A 13,217-nucleotide genomic window follows, 5' to 3' on the forward strand; every position below is an offset into this window, starting at 1 on the left:
AGAGAACGAAGAAATGAAGAACCCCAGAGTTAGTAGAAGGAAAGAAATCTTAAAAATTAGGGCAGAAATAAATGCAAAAGAAACAAAACAGACCATAGCAAAAATCAACAAAGCTAAAGGCTGGTTTTTTGAAAAGATAAACAAAATTGACAAATTGTTAGCCAGACTCATTAAGAAACAAAGAGAGAAGAACCAAATCAACAAAATTAGAAATGAAAATGGAGAGATCACAACAGACAACACTGAAATACAAAGGATCATAAGAGACTACTACCAGCAGCTCTATGCCAATAAGATGGACAACTTGGATGAAATGGACAAATTCTTAGAAAAGTATAACTTTCCAAAATTGAACCAGGAAGAAATAGAAGATCTTAACAGACCCATCACAAGCACAGAAATCGAAACTGTAATCAGAAATCTTCCAGCAAACAAAAGCCCAGGACCAGATGGCTTCACAGCTGAATTCTACCAAAAATTTAGAGAAGAGCTAACACCTATCTTACTCCAACTCTTCCAGAAAATTGCAGAAGAAGGTAAACTTCCAAACTCATTCTATGAGGCCACCATCACCCTAATTCCAAAACCAGACAAAGATGCCACAAAAAAAGAAAACTACAGGCCAATATCACTGATGAACATAGATGCAAAAATCCTTAACAAAATTCTAGCAAACAGAATCCAACAACATATTAAGAAAATCATACACCATGACCACGTGGGCTTTATCCCAGGAATGCAAGGATTCTTTAATATCCGCAAATCAATCAATGTAATACACCACATTAACAAATTGAAAGATAAAAACCATATGATTATCTCAATAGATGCAGAAAAAGCCTTTGACAAAATTCAACACCCATTTATGATTAAAACTCTCCAGAAAGCAGGAATAGAAGGAACATACCTCAACATAATAAAAGCTGCATGTGACAAACCCACAGCAAACATTATCCCCAATGGTGAAAAATTGAAAGCATTTCCCCTAAAATCAGAAACAAGACAAGGGTGCCCACTCTCACCACTACTATTCAACATAGTGTTGGAAGTTTTGGCCACAGCAATCAGAGCAGAAGAAGAAATAAAAGGAATCCAGATAGGAAAAGAAGAAGTAAAACTCTCACTGTTTGCAGATGACATGATCCTCTACATAGCAAACCCTAAAGACTCTACCAGAAAATTACTAGAGCTAATCAATGAATATAGTAAAGTTGCAGGATATAAAATTAACACACAGAAATCCCTTGCATTCCTGTATACTAACAATGAAAAAACAGAAAGAGAAATTAAGGAAACAATACCATTCACCATTGCAACAAAAAGAATAAAATACTTAGGAGTATATCTACCTAAAGAAACAAAAGACCTATACGTAGAAAACTATGAAACACTGATGAAAGAAATCAAAGAGGACACAAACAGATGGAGAAACATACCATGTTCATGGATTGGAAGACTCAATATTGTCAAAATGGCTATACTACCCAAAGTAATCTATAGATTCAATGCAATCCCTATCAAGCTACCAAGGGTATTTTTCACAGAACTAGAACAAATAATTTCACAGTTTGTATGGAAATGCAAAAAACCTCGAATAACCAAAGTAATCTTGAGAAAGAAGAATGCAACTGGAGGAATCAACCTGCCTGACTTCAGACTCTACTACAAAGCCACAGTCATCAAGACAGTATGGTACTGGCACAAAGACAGAAATATAGATCAATGGAACAGAATAGAAAGCCCAGAGATAAATCCACGAACCTATGGACACTTTATCTTTGCCAAAGGAGGCAAGGATATACAATGGAAAAAAAGACAACCTCTTTAACAAGTGGTGCTGGGAAAACTGGTCAACCACTTGTAAAAGAATGAAACTAGAACACTTTCTAACACCATACACAAAAATAAACTCAAAATGGATTAAAGATATAAACGTTAGACCAGAAACTATAAAACTCCTAGAGGAGAACATAGGCAAAACATTCTCCGACATAAATCACAGCAAGATCCTCTATGACCCACCTCCCAGAATATTGGAAATAAAAGCAAAATAAACAAATGAGACCTAATGAAATTAAAAGCTTTTGCACAACAAAGGAAACTATAAGCAAGGTGAAAAGACAGCCTTCAGAATGGGAGAAAATAATAGCAAACGAAGAAACAGACAAAGGATTAATCTCAAAAATATACAAGCAACTCCTGCAGCTCAATTCCAGAAAAATAAATGACCCAATCAAAAAGTGGGCCAAAGAACTAAACAGATATTTCTCCAAAAAAGACATACAGATGGCTAACAAACACATGAAAAGATGCTCAACATCACTCATTATCAGAGAAATGCAAATCAAAACCTCAATGAGGTACCATTACACGCCAGTCAGGATGGCTGCTATCCAAAAGTCTATAAGCAGTAAATGCTGGAGAGGGTGTGGAGAAAAGGGAATCCTCTTACACTGTTGGTGGGAATGCAAACTAGTACAGCCACTATGGAGAACAATGTGGAGATTCCTTAAAAAACTGGAAATAGAACTGCCATATAACCCAGCAATCCCACTCCTGTGCATACACACCAAGGAAACCAGATCTGAAAGAGACACATGTACCCCAATGTTCATTGTAGCACTGTTTACAATAGCCAGGACATGGAAGCAACCTAGATGCCCATCAGCAGACGAATGGATAAGGAAGTTGTGGTACATATACACCATGGAATATTACTCAGCCATTAAAAAGAATTCATTTGAATCAGTTCTAATGAGATGGATGAAACTGGAGCCCACTATACAGAGTGAAGTAGGCCAGAAAGATAAAGACCAATACAGTATACTAACACATATATATGGAATTTAGAAAGATGGTAATGATAACCCTATATGCAAAACAGAAAAAGAGACACAGATGTACAGAACAGAATTTTAGACTCTGTGGGAGAAGGCGAGGGTGGGATGTTCAGAGAGAACAGCATTGAAACAAGTATATTATCAAGGGTGAAACAGATCACCAGCCCAGGTTGGATGCATGAGACAAGTGCTTAGGGCTGGTGCACTGGGAAGACACAGAGGAATGGGATGGAGAGGGAGGCGGGAGAGGGGATCGGGATGGGGAACACATGTAAATCCATGGCTGATTCATTTCAGTGTATGGCAAAAACCACTACAAAGAAAGTAATTAAAGTAATTAGCCTCCAACTAATAGAAATAATTAGGAAAAAATAATAATAATAAAAATGAGGAAACTGAAGCCCAGAGAGGTTAAGGGCATCTCCCTGGAACACACAGCTGGGGAGGATGGAGACAGTATTCAAATTCAGGCAGTCTGCATGCAACCTGCCTGTCCAGAGCTTTGAATCTGGGAGTTTCAAGCTGTGGTATAAAGTGAGATGAGGACAAGAAAAGTAAATTTCCCAGCACGCTGGAAAGAAAACAAATCAATATCCACACAAAGCAAGCATCAGACAAGGAAGCAAAATGCTGGTGCAAAAAGAACCTTTTCTAAAAAAAAAAGAAAAGAAAAATTTTTTCTTTGTTTGATCAGTAGAACTAGAGGGAAATTAAAGCTATACCAAAAGCCCAGGTTGGATACAATGATAACAGAGACCAGATTTTTTTTTCTTTAGATTCTAATGAATAGATTTCAACTATGGCAAATTCCACAAATGTCACAACAAAAGGGAGCAAACATTCTGCATCTTCCTAAGCCTACTTTAAAAAAGAATTTTTTTTTAATTTATTTATTTCACTGCATTAGGTCTTAGCTATAGCACACTGGATCTTCTTTGCATCTTGTGGGGATTTTTTGTTGTGATGCACAAACTCTCTAGTTGTGGCGAGTGAGCTCAGAAGTTGCAGCACATGGGGTTAGTTGCTCTGCAGCTTGTGGGATCTGAGTTCCCCAACCAGAGAATGAACCTGCATCTCTTGCTTTGCAAAGCAGATTCTTAACCACTGCCCCCAGAGAAGTCCCGCCTATCTACCTTTGCAGGTGCTATTTCCTCTGCCAGGAATGTCTTTCTTCCCTTCTCATTTAATCAACCTGCTCTCACCCTCAAGACCCAATTTTGACATAGTCCCTTTATAAAGTTTTCCTCAACTCTCTTCTCTGTGATTTTGAAAGACTGATTTTACCTCCTCTGTTGTACCCATTATGTTTCATAGTGCAGAGATTGCTAACTCAAATGCTGCAGGACCAAGCATGAGTAAACCAAGTGATGAGGGGTAAGACAGGAAGTAGGGAGTGGTGAGCAGTGGGGTACTGGAGAGAAATTGCCCCGCTTAAAGGAGGAGCTAGCTACCTCTCAACTCCAAACAGCCCCTGCCATATGTGAGTACTAGCACTGTATTGCCAAATAATCTTTCTCAAGAGAAACCAGTGGTGATGGTTCATTTAACATGTCAACTTGACCAGGCTAAGGGACACTCAGATAGCTGGTAAGACATTATTTGTGGGTGTGTCTGGAGGGTGTTTCTGGAAGAGATTAGCATCTGAATCAGTAGACTGAATAAAAAAATCACCCTCACCATGTACATGAACATCAGCCAATCCACTGAAGTCCCAAATAGAACAAAATTTGTTCTAGAATGAATTTGTCCTTTCTGCTTGAGCTGGGACACCCATCTCTCCCACCCTTGTACATTGGTATCGCTGGTTCTGGAGCCTTCAGATTCAGCTTAGACTTATACCATTTGCTCCCCTGGTTCTCAAGCCTTTTGGTTCAGACTGAAATGATACCACCAACTTTCCTATACCTCCAGCTCATAAACAGCAGATTGTAGGACTGCTCAGTCTCCATAGCTGCATGAGCCAATCCCTCATGTATCTCTTTTTATGTATCTATATGGATGTGATGGTTCTTTTTCTCTGGAAAACCCTAATAAGTATATGCATATGGGAAAATCCCTCAATTTCTAAATATTGGCATTTAATTTTTTTAAATACTGTGTAGACCATCAATAAGTTCTGCCTACTGGTTACCTGTTTATTTGTTTGCCTCTAATACTAAGTAAGTAAACCCTTTAGTGGTTCAACAGCAGTTAAGAACATAGACCCACACTGAAATCAGGGCAGTACCACTTGCCAAGCTGAATGACCTCAGTATATTACTTAACTCTCTGTGCATCAGGGTTCTCATCTTTGACAGATTTGGAGGAATAATAAAGTGTACCCCTATGGTTGTTGTGAGAAATCCATTAGCTAATATGAACAAAGTACTTAGAATACTGCATTGCACAGGGTAAGTGCTCAGTAAGCATTAGTCAACATCATCAATATCACTATCATCACCAACATCACCATCATCTTCATCTTTATATCCTCAATACCTGGCACAATGCCCGGCACATAACTGTTGTGCATTAGATGTGTATTAAGCTGAGTAATATTAATATCCCTGTGATGGGCTCAAATTAAAAGGTTGAGATACTTAGGCAGTTAGGAAATTTCCAATCGGACACATCTTCCAACCTCTTCAAGATCTGTGGTCAGGCGTCTTTCCAGATAACTGAATAGGAAAACATTTATTAAACAAAGTTATCTCCATAACTTGGACCTGTTACAACTCACTCTTAACAAACCTGTAAGTGACAATGATAGAGAACTAACTAGCAATGTACTTGTCTAAAATATTCATCTTCTCAAACTCCCTTGTGGCTAGAGGGAATGGATATGTGGTTCCATTATAGACAATGGATATAGATGGATGTCCCTGGGGAGCATATCCCTTCCTCAGGCAAAGATTCTAGTGAGAAAGTGCTTTTTCCCTTCACATTTTGTCCTTCATTATTTCTGCCTGGAATGTATGTAGATAGTACCTGGAAGTGCAGCAGTCTTTCTGAGGCCATGAGGACAAAACCCACACACACAAGTTTGCAGAGCAGGAAGACAGAAGAAGCCTGGTTCTTAGATGACTTCCTTGAGCAGTTGTATAGTTAATTCCACTATAATGCTTGTTTTTTATTTATTCTAATGTGATTGAAATCATAGGGAACAATCTGAGCCTGGTATAAATGTCACTTTTGCTTGTGTGTGATTTTAACCATAATAAACACCAGATAAAAGAAGAATACTGCACCTACCTGAACAGAGCCATGTACCTGTCCAACACCTATTTCCACAAGCAAACTTCGGCCTTTTTCAAGGAAAGTGCCATATTTATAATATTACTTATATATTGAAATTTCTTAACCATTAACATGTCACTATTATAATTTATTTTACTGAGTTTCTTATATTAATGTGTTCCTGATGATGTTTTTGAATGTTGTGTCCCAATCCCATCTTTCTCATAAGCTTGTGGCTTCTATTGTGCAATTTATCAATATAATGCAGCTATTTTTAGCAACCTATGTCCTATTACAATAGAACTGTCTGCACTCTTTTTGGAGGACTGCTTACCTCTGGACTTTTTGTCACATGAAAAACAGGTACAACGCTTAAGCCACTATTTGTTACATGCAGTCAAACACATTCCCAACTGGTACACTTACTTATAAACATCTAGCATTAGAGCTTCTGAAGTTTGTCAAGGGTGCCAAAGGATTTTTACTTGGAATATCAGTTTGCTCAGGCAAAAAGGTCAGGGTCTCTCCTGATAAATGTCCCTTCATCTTTCCCCCACCACTAACCCTGATCACATGTGAATAGGACACCACCATGTTATGTTGGAAGGAGAAAGAACTGATAGGAGAGCACTTTGGAGGCTATCATAATATGGATCTTATATAATCTTTGTGAAAGCCTCTCTCTTTGATTAAGCCTTGATCAGTTGCTCAGTCATGTCCAACTCTTTGTGACTCCATGGACTGTAGCCCACGAGGCTCCTCTGTCCATGGAATTCTCCAAGAATACTGGAGTGGGTTGCCATTTCCTGCTCCAGGGGATCTTCCTGACCCAGAGATCGAGCCTGTGTCTTCTGCAATGGCAGATGGATTCTTTACCACTGAGCCAGCTGGGAACCTGAGTAAGGTTTGGGTCAGGACATTTCATGAGCCTCATGTGATGAGATGTTAGAATTCTTCCTAAAACTGCAAAGGGTTCTCCCTGGGTAATTCAGGGAGTGTGAGGCTTTTCCCAATTTTGCCACCACTCTGCCACTATAATGGTTCCCTGCTCCCACTGCCGCAGTTTCTAATGATCCAAGAAATGCATCAAGAAGACTTCTGATATTGGTTTCACTCATAGATTTAAAAAGCTGCCTGTGATGGGAGACATGGTGTGGTCCCTGAGCCCACTGCTCTCAGCACATGTCCTAAGAAAGTGAAAGTCGCTCAGTTGTATCCGACTCTCTGCGACCCCATGGACTGCATAGTCCATGGAATTCTCCAGGCCAGAATATTGGAGTGGGTAGCCTTTCCCTTCTCCAGGGGATCTACCCAACCCAGGGATCGAACCAGGGTCTCCTGCATTGCAGGCAGATACTTTATCAACTGAGCTATCAGGGAAGCCCCACCTGTCCTGAGAGCTGGGTTAAGATCCTTTTTCACTGTATTTATATTTATTTAAATTTAAAAATTAGTATTATAGTAGAGTCAGTTGGAAATAAAAAAAGATCATATCTCCTTCAAGCACAAGGAGTTAAGCACTGTAGTTACTTCAGAATTAACAGCATAACAACCTGCATGTTTTCCTTCCAGTTGATATGTCATATTGTGGCAACAATATAGGTTAAAGTGTTAAACTCTTCTGATGTGAGGCATCTACCTCATCTTCCCAAGTCAGAGATGCCTCCTGGGCACCAATAGTAATAGGGAAATTTATCTTTATTGCTTTTGTTCCTGTTTCCCATTGATGGCAGAATAAAACACATAGACATTCGGGGTTTTGCAAGAATGATCACATCAGAGTTTAAACAAGTTCTAGACAAGCTTCCTTGGTGGCTCAGTTGTAAAGAATCTGCCTGCCAATGCAGGAGACTCGGGTCCAGTCCCTGATCCGGGAAGATCCCACATGCCACAGAGCAATTAAACCCGTGTGTCACAGCTACCAAGCCTGTGTTCCAGAGCCTGAGAGCCGCAATTTCTGAAGCCTGCGTGCCTAGAGCCTGTGCTCTGCAATAAGAGAAGCCACTGCAGTGAGAAGCCTGCACACCACAACTGCTTGTGGAAACTAGAAAAAAGCCCGAGCAGCAACAAAGACACAGCACAGCCAAAAATAAATAACATTTTTTAAAAAACTTAAAAAATAACAGTTTTAGACAAGTCTTCATGAACAATGCATGCTGCCTATCAGAGTGAGGTTTCCAGGCCAGCTTTGAGTTCAACATGGGGCCCAAAAAGACCAGGTTCTATAAATATACCAATCACTTTATTCTCTAAGCTCAGTGGTCTTTGTCTTCATTTATAGTGCAAGAGCTACAGTGGAGGACTTCCCAGGTGGCTCAGTGGTAGAGAATCTTCCTGCCAAGCAGGAGATGCATGTTCAATCCCTGGGATCCCTGGAGAAGGAAATGGCAGCCCACTCCAGTATTCTTGCCTGAAAAACCCCATGGACAGAGGAGTCTGGCGGGCTACAGTCCATGGGGGTCTCAAAGAGTCAGACACACACACGCAGCTACAATGGACTGAGTCCTCAGAGCCAAGACAATTAGAAAATCAAAGTTTTTCATATCCTGCCCTCCAGTCTGCCCTGCCAGCATCTCCCTTCTAGTTTTCAGCACCTCTGCTTCCCCCACCTGCCAGTTAAACAAGGCAGGGGTGAAATAATGACCGTGATTTGTCCCCCAAGCTGCTCCATTTGAAGGTGGTCATTTCACAATTGTACCTGACGGTCAGGGAAGTCTGTCCAACAATGCAAGCCTCAATGGCTTGAGAGACACAAGGGAGACAAGAAGGAAGGAAGGCATGCTGAGAGCTGACAGAGCTATTGGTCTCAAGTGTCCTTGAGTGAACAAACCCTGATTAAAGTTTCTCTGAAAGGGGTGAGAGAAGCCAGCCAGCAGTCTCCTTCCTGACGAGGTTCCATGAGTGCGATGTTAAAAACAGAGGGGAGGACTTGCTGGTTTTCCTTTGGAGGGATGGAGTGGGGGAGTGAAGCCATTTGCCATTGTCTCCCACCTCCCACGGGCCTCCCAGGTGGCTCAGAGGTAAAGAATCCACTTGCAATGCAGGAGTTCCAGGTTCGAACCTGGGTCAGGAAGATCCCCTGAAGAAGGAAGTGACACCCCACTCCAGTATTCTTGCCTGGGAAATCCCATGGACAGAGGAGCCTGGCGGGCTACAGTCCCTGGGGTCTCAAGAGTCAGACACGACTTAGCGACAAAACCACCACCACCCACCTCCCACATGAAGTCTCTGGTTTCACTTGTACAGTTTCCTTGAAGCAGAGTGACAGAAGCCTGATCTTTAGGCAGACTGTTGCCCCAGATGCTGTGCAGAGCTTGGAGCCAACCCACCACTGATGTGCATTGCCCTGAATCCACTATTAGGAATTTTGTGGGAGCTAGGGTCCGGGAGTGGGAATACACCCACACAAATTTAATTCATCTGTGAACAATTTTACATAATAGCCCTTTTATAAAACCTATTGATTTAATTTCTGACTTAATTTTTTTAAATCATCAAATAACATTTTTGGGAGGATGATGACAAAAAATTATGAAAGACCCAAATTTTCCTCTGTAATAGTAGAAAAGCAGTGATTCATGCTTCAAACTGATAAATGAAAAAGTGGAATAGTAATCACAAGCATATTATTTAGAAGTATAGGGTAAGAAGGACACTTGGACAAACACAGAAGCTCTGCTTTAAATAGAACCTCTGCCTTAAAATCTTTGTTTTTTTGCCTCTTGAAGTTTGGGTTTAGATTTATTTTACAACACAAAATATTCATATCCACTAATAACAGCAATAGTTTTATTGTTTTATATTGTTTGTTTTGTTTTATTTTTTATCATTTTTTTAATTTATTTGGCTGCATTGGGTCTTAGTTGCAGCACACAGGACCTTCGTTGCATCATGCGGGATCCTTCCTTGCTCCACACAGACTCTCTAGGTGTGGCACATGGGGTTAGTTGCTCCACAGCATGAGACATTAGTTCCCAGACCAGAGATTGAACCCGTGTCCCGTGCATTGCAAAGCTGATTCTTAAGTGCTGGACTATCTGAGAAGTCCCCTGGTTATCCATTTTAAATACAGCATTGTGTACACGTCAATCCCAAACTCCTAAGTTATTCTTCCCCCCGCAATCTTTCCCTCAAGTAGCCATAAATTCATTCTCTACAAAACCTTTTAAATCTGTTAACCGATAGGCATAGGGCAGACCTCTTATTAACTGAGCATTTACAAACCTCCCATGATCCACCAAAGACTTTCCACATGAACTCTCAACTGTGTCTACAAATCCATGTCCATGATTTTCTTTATGTATGCAGACGGCATCTTCTATTTCTCCATCTGGTGAACCTATTCAAACCCCAAATATAAACTTTGAAAATTAATACATGGTTTAGATACCAAATAATAGTAGTTATTATTTGCTATTTTTTATTATTATTTGCTATTTTTAATAATCATCATTACTGATGACTATTGCTGTGGCAGACAAATTCTTAGGGTAGCCCCCATCATCTCCACCTCCTGGATTTCACATCCTTGTCGTCTTCCTCCCCTTAAGTGTAGACATGACCTGTAACTAGGAGATGTGGTAGATATCAGTATATGCAATGGAATATTACTCAGCCATAAAAAGGAATGAAACTGGGTCATTTGTGGAGATGTAGATGGACCTAGAGTCTGTGATACAGAGTGAAGTAAGTCAGAAAGAGAAAAACAAATATTGTATGTTAACGCATATATGTGGACTCTAGAAAAATGGTACAGATGAACCTATTTGAAGGGCAGGATTAAAGATGCAGACATAGAGAATGGATGGATGGACACAGAGGGGAAGGGGGAGTGAGATGAACTGGGAGATTGGGATTGCCATGTATGGCATACAGTTGATGCACTTCATTGTGCCGCAGAAATCAAGATAATATGGTAAAGCAACTATAAAACTCCAACTTAAAAAAAAAAGGATATGGCAAAGGCAACACGCTCTGTGTGATTACATTACATAAGCGTCCAGCACCTGTCTTGCTGGCATCTCTCTCTCCTTTGCTGGCACAGAGGAAGCAAGGGACTGCGTTGGGAAACCCTGTGTTGAACAGAATACTGGCTGCCTCCGAAGGAACTGAAGATAAGAGACTGAAACCGTCAGTCCTATAGCAAGGCACTAATTCTTCCAACAACTTGCTTGGAAATAGATTCTTCCCCAGCTGCAGTTGAAACCACAGCCCCGATTAACACCTTGATCACAACCTTAGAGAAGACCCAGTCAAGCTGTGTCCAGATTCCTCAGCCAAAGAAATGGTAAGATAATATGTGTGAGTTGTTTTAAGCTCTTAAGTTCATACTAATATTGGCATGCAGTGAAAGATAACTGATACATTAAATTTTAATGTACTGAGTATTAATACACGAAGTATTAAGTGGTAATACATTAAGCACTCCCGTATAAGTATTAACTTACATTAAGTAGCAGAAAGAACATAGAAGAAATGATATATAAGGAATATAGATAAGGAAGAGAAGTGTAACTTGTAGTTGATTCCTAATAAATCCAGAAGAGCAATCTTTCATGCAGTAAAACCACAAAATGCCTCATTTCCCCGTTTTCCAAGGATATTTTGCCTCCTTTTTGCTTCCCCCCAAATAAACACCACTTTTGACTATCAAAGAAAAGTTTCACACAAATGAGACATCCCACTGGAAAAGAAGGATGGTCCCAGGGTAGGAGACCAAACAAGAAATCTTATTTAGTGGCTTCTAACCAAGGTGCTTATGGAGCCCATGTTTCAGGATCTAATTTATAATGAAATGCTCAGCTGGGGCTTGACCAAGTGCATCCCTGGAGAAAGGAGAGCGAGGGAGAGAGTCCCAGTCCTGCAGCTGCTCTGTAACCATGTGCAGAGCCATAAGCGCAGAGATTAATGCCTTCTCACAGCCATAAATTCATTTTTTTTCTCTTCGATGAGTCCTAGGGGACAAGAATCTGGTTATAATTGGATGTGCTGCAATATTGCTTTCCACTTACAATTATAGTACTGAGAAAATTAAAAGGAATAGCATAAGGCTCAAGTACGCTGGTGATTTAAAAGGATGCTCTTCAAGGTGCCTAGGTTTGCTGCTCTTCCCATCCTTTCCTTTGCAAGGCACCTGCTCCACCCGGGAATGGCCGCCTTGGGACGAGGCAGACACTGGGAAACTGGAACAACCATCCTTCTTGGGCTGACGTTCAAAACAGAGCACATTTCTTCAACTTCTGCTCTGTGTTTCTGCCCATCTCAAACAGATTACAACATAATTACCCAAGCTCAGGAATCAAGAGAAGAAGGAAACTCTAATTTCTCCTTCCTTATCTCTGGCATCTTCAGTTTTCCGCAGTGGGTCATTCCCCCAGATCTTTGTGTTTGTTTCCATGACATCCACTCTGAATGCATTTACTCAGGAGAGAGGATGCTAAAGGAAACAATATATCTAAGATACTTTACATTTAATGTCCAGCACTTTGTAGGTACTTAATAAATGGGGTGCTTCCACTTAGAGACTGTTATACAGAGTGAAGTAAGTCAGAAAAAGAAAAGGATAGTATATTAATGCATATATATGGAATCTAGAAAAATGGTACAGATGAACCTATTTCAAAAGCAGAAATAAAGACACAGATGTAGAGAAAAACGTGTGGACACCAAAGGGGGAAAGGGAGGGAGGGGATGAACTGGGAGACTGGGGTTGGCGTAGGCACACTACTATGTATAATACAGATAACTAACAAGAACCTGTAAAGCACAGGGAACTCTACTCAGCGCTCTTTAGTGGGAAGGAAATTCAAAACAGAGGGGATGTATGTATACATATAGCTGATTCCCTTTGTTGTACAGTAGACACTACCACAGCATTATAAAGCAACTATACTCCGATAAAAATAAATTAAAAAATGCGATGCTTCCTTCACTCCTTCCTTTTGCCGTCAGATCCCTCCCCTCTTCTAACCCTGGCCTCAATCACATTCTCACTGAGATGCTTTGGAATCCGTCCCTGACTCTAACCCAGTGGTTGTCAAAGCCTAAAGGGTGGTGCCCAGACCAGCAGTAGCAGCATCTCCTGAGAACATGTCAGAAACGCAAACTCTCAGGTGCCAGCCCAGAGCTACGGCATCTGAAACCGTGAAGGTGAAGACTGGA

The sequence above is a fragment of the Dama dama genome, chromosome 10 (assembly GCF_033118175.1).
Source record: "Dama dama isolate Ldn47 chromosome 10, ASM3311817v1, whole genome shotgun sequence".
In the NCBI taxonomy this organism is placed as follows: Eukaryota; Metazoa; Chordata; class Mammalia; order Artiodactyla; family Cervidae; genus Dama; species Dama dama.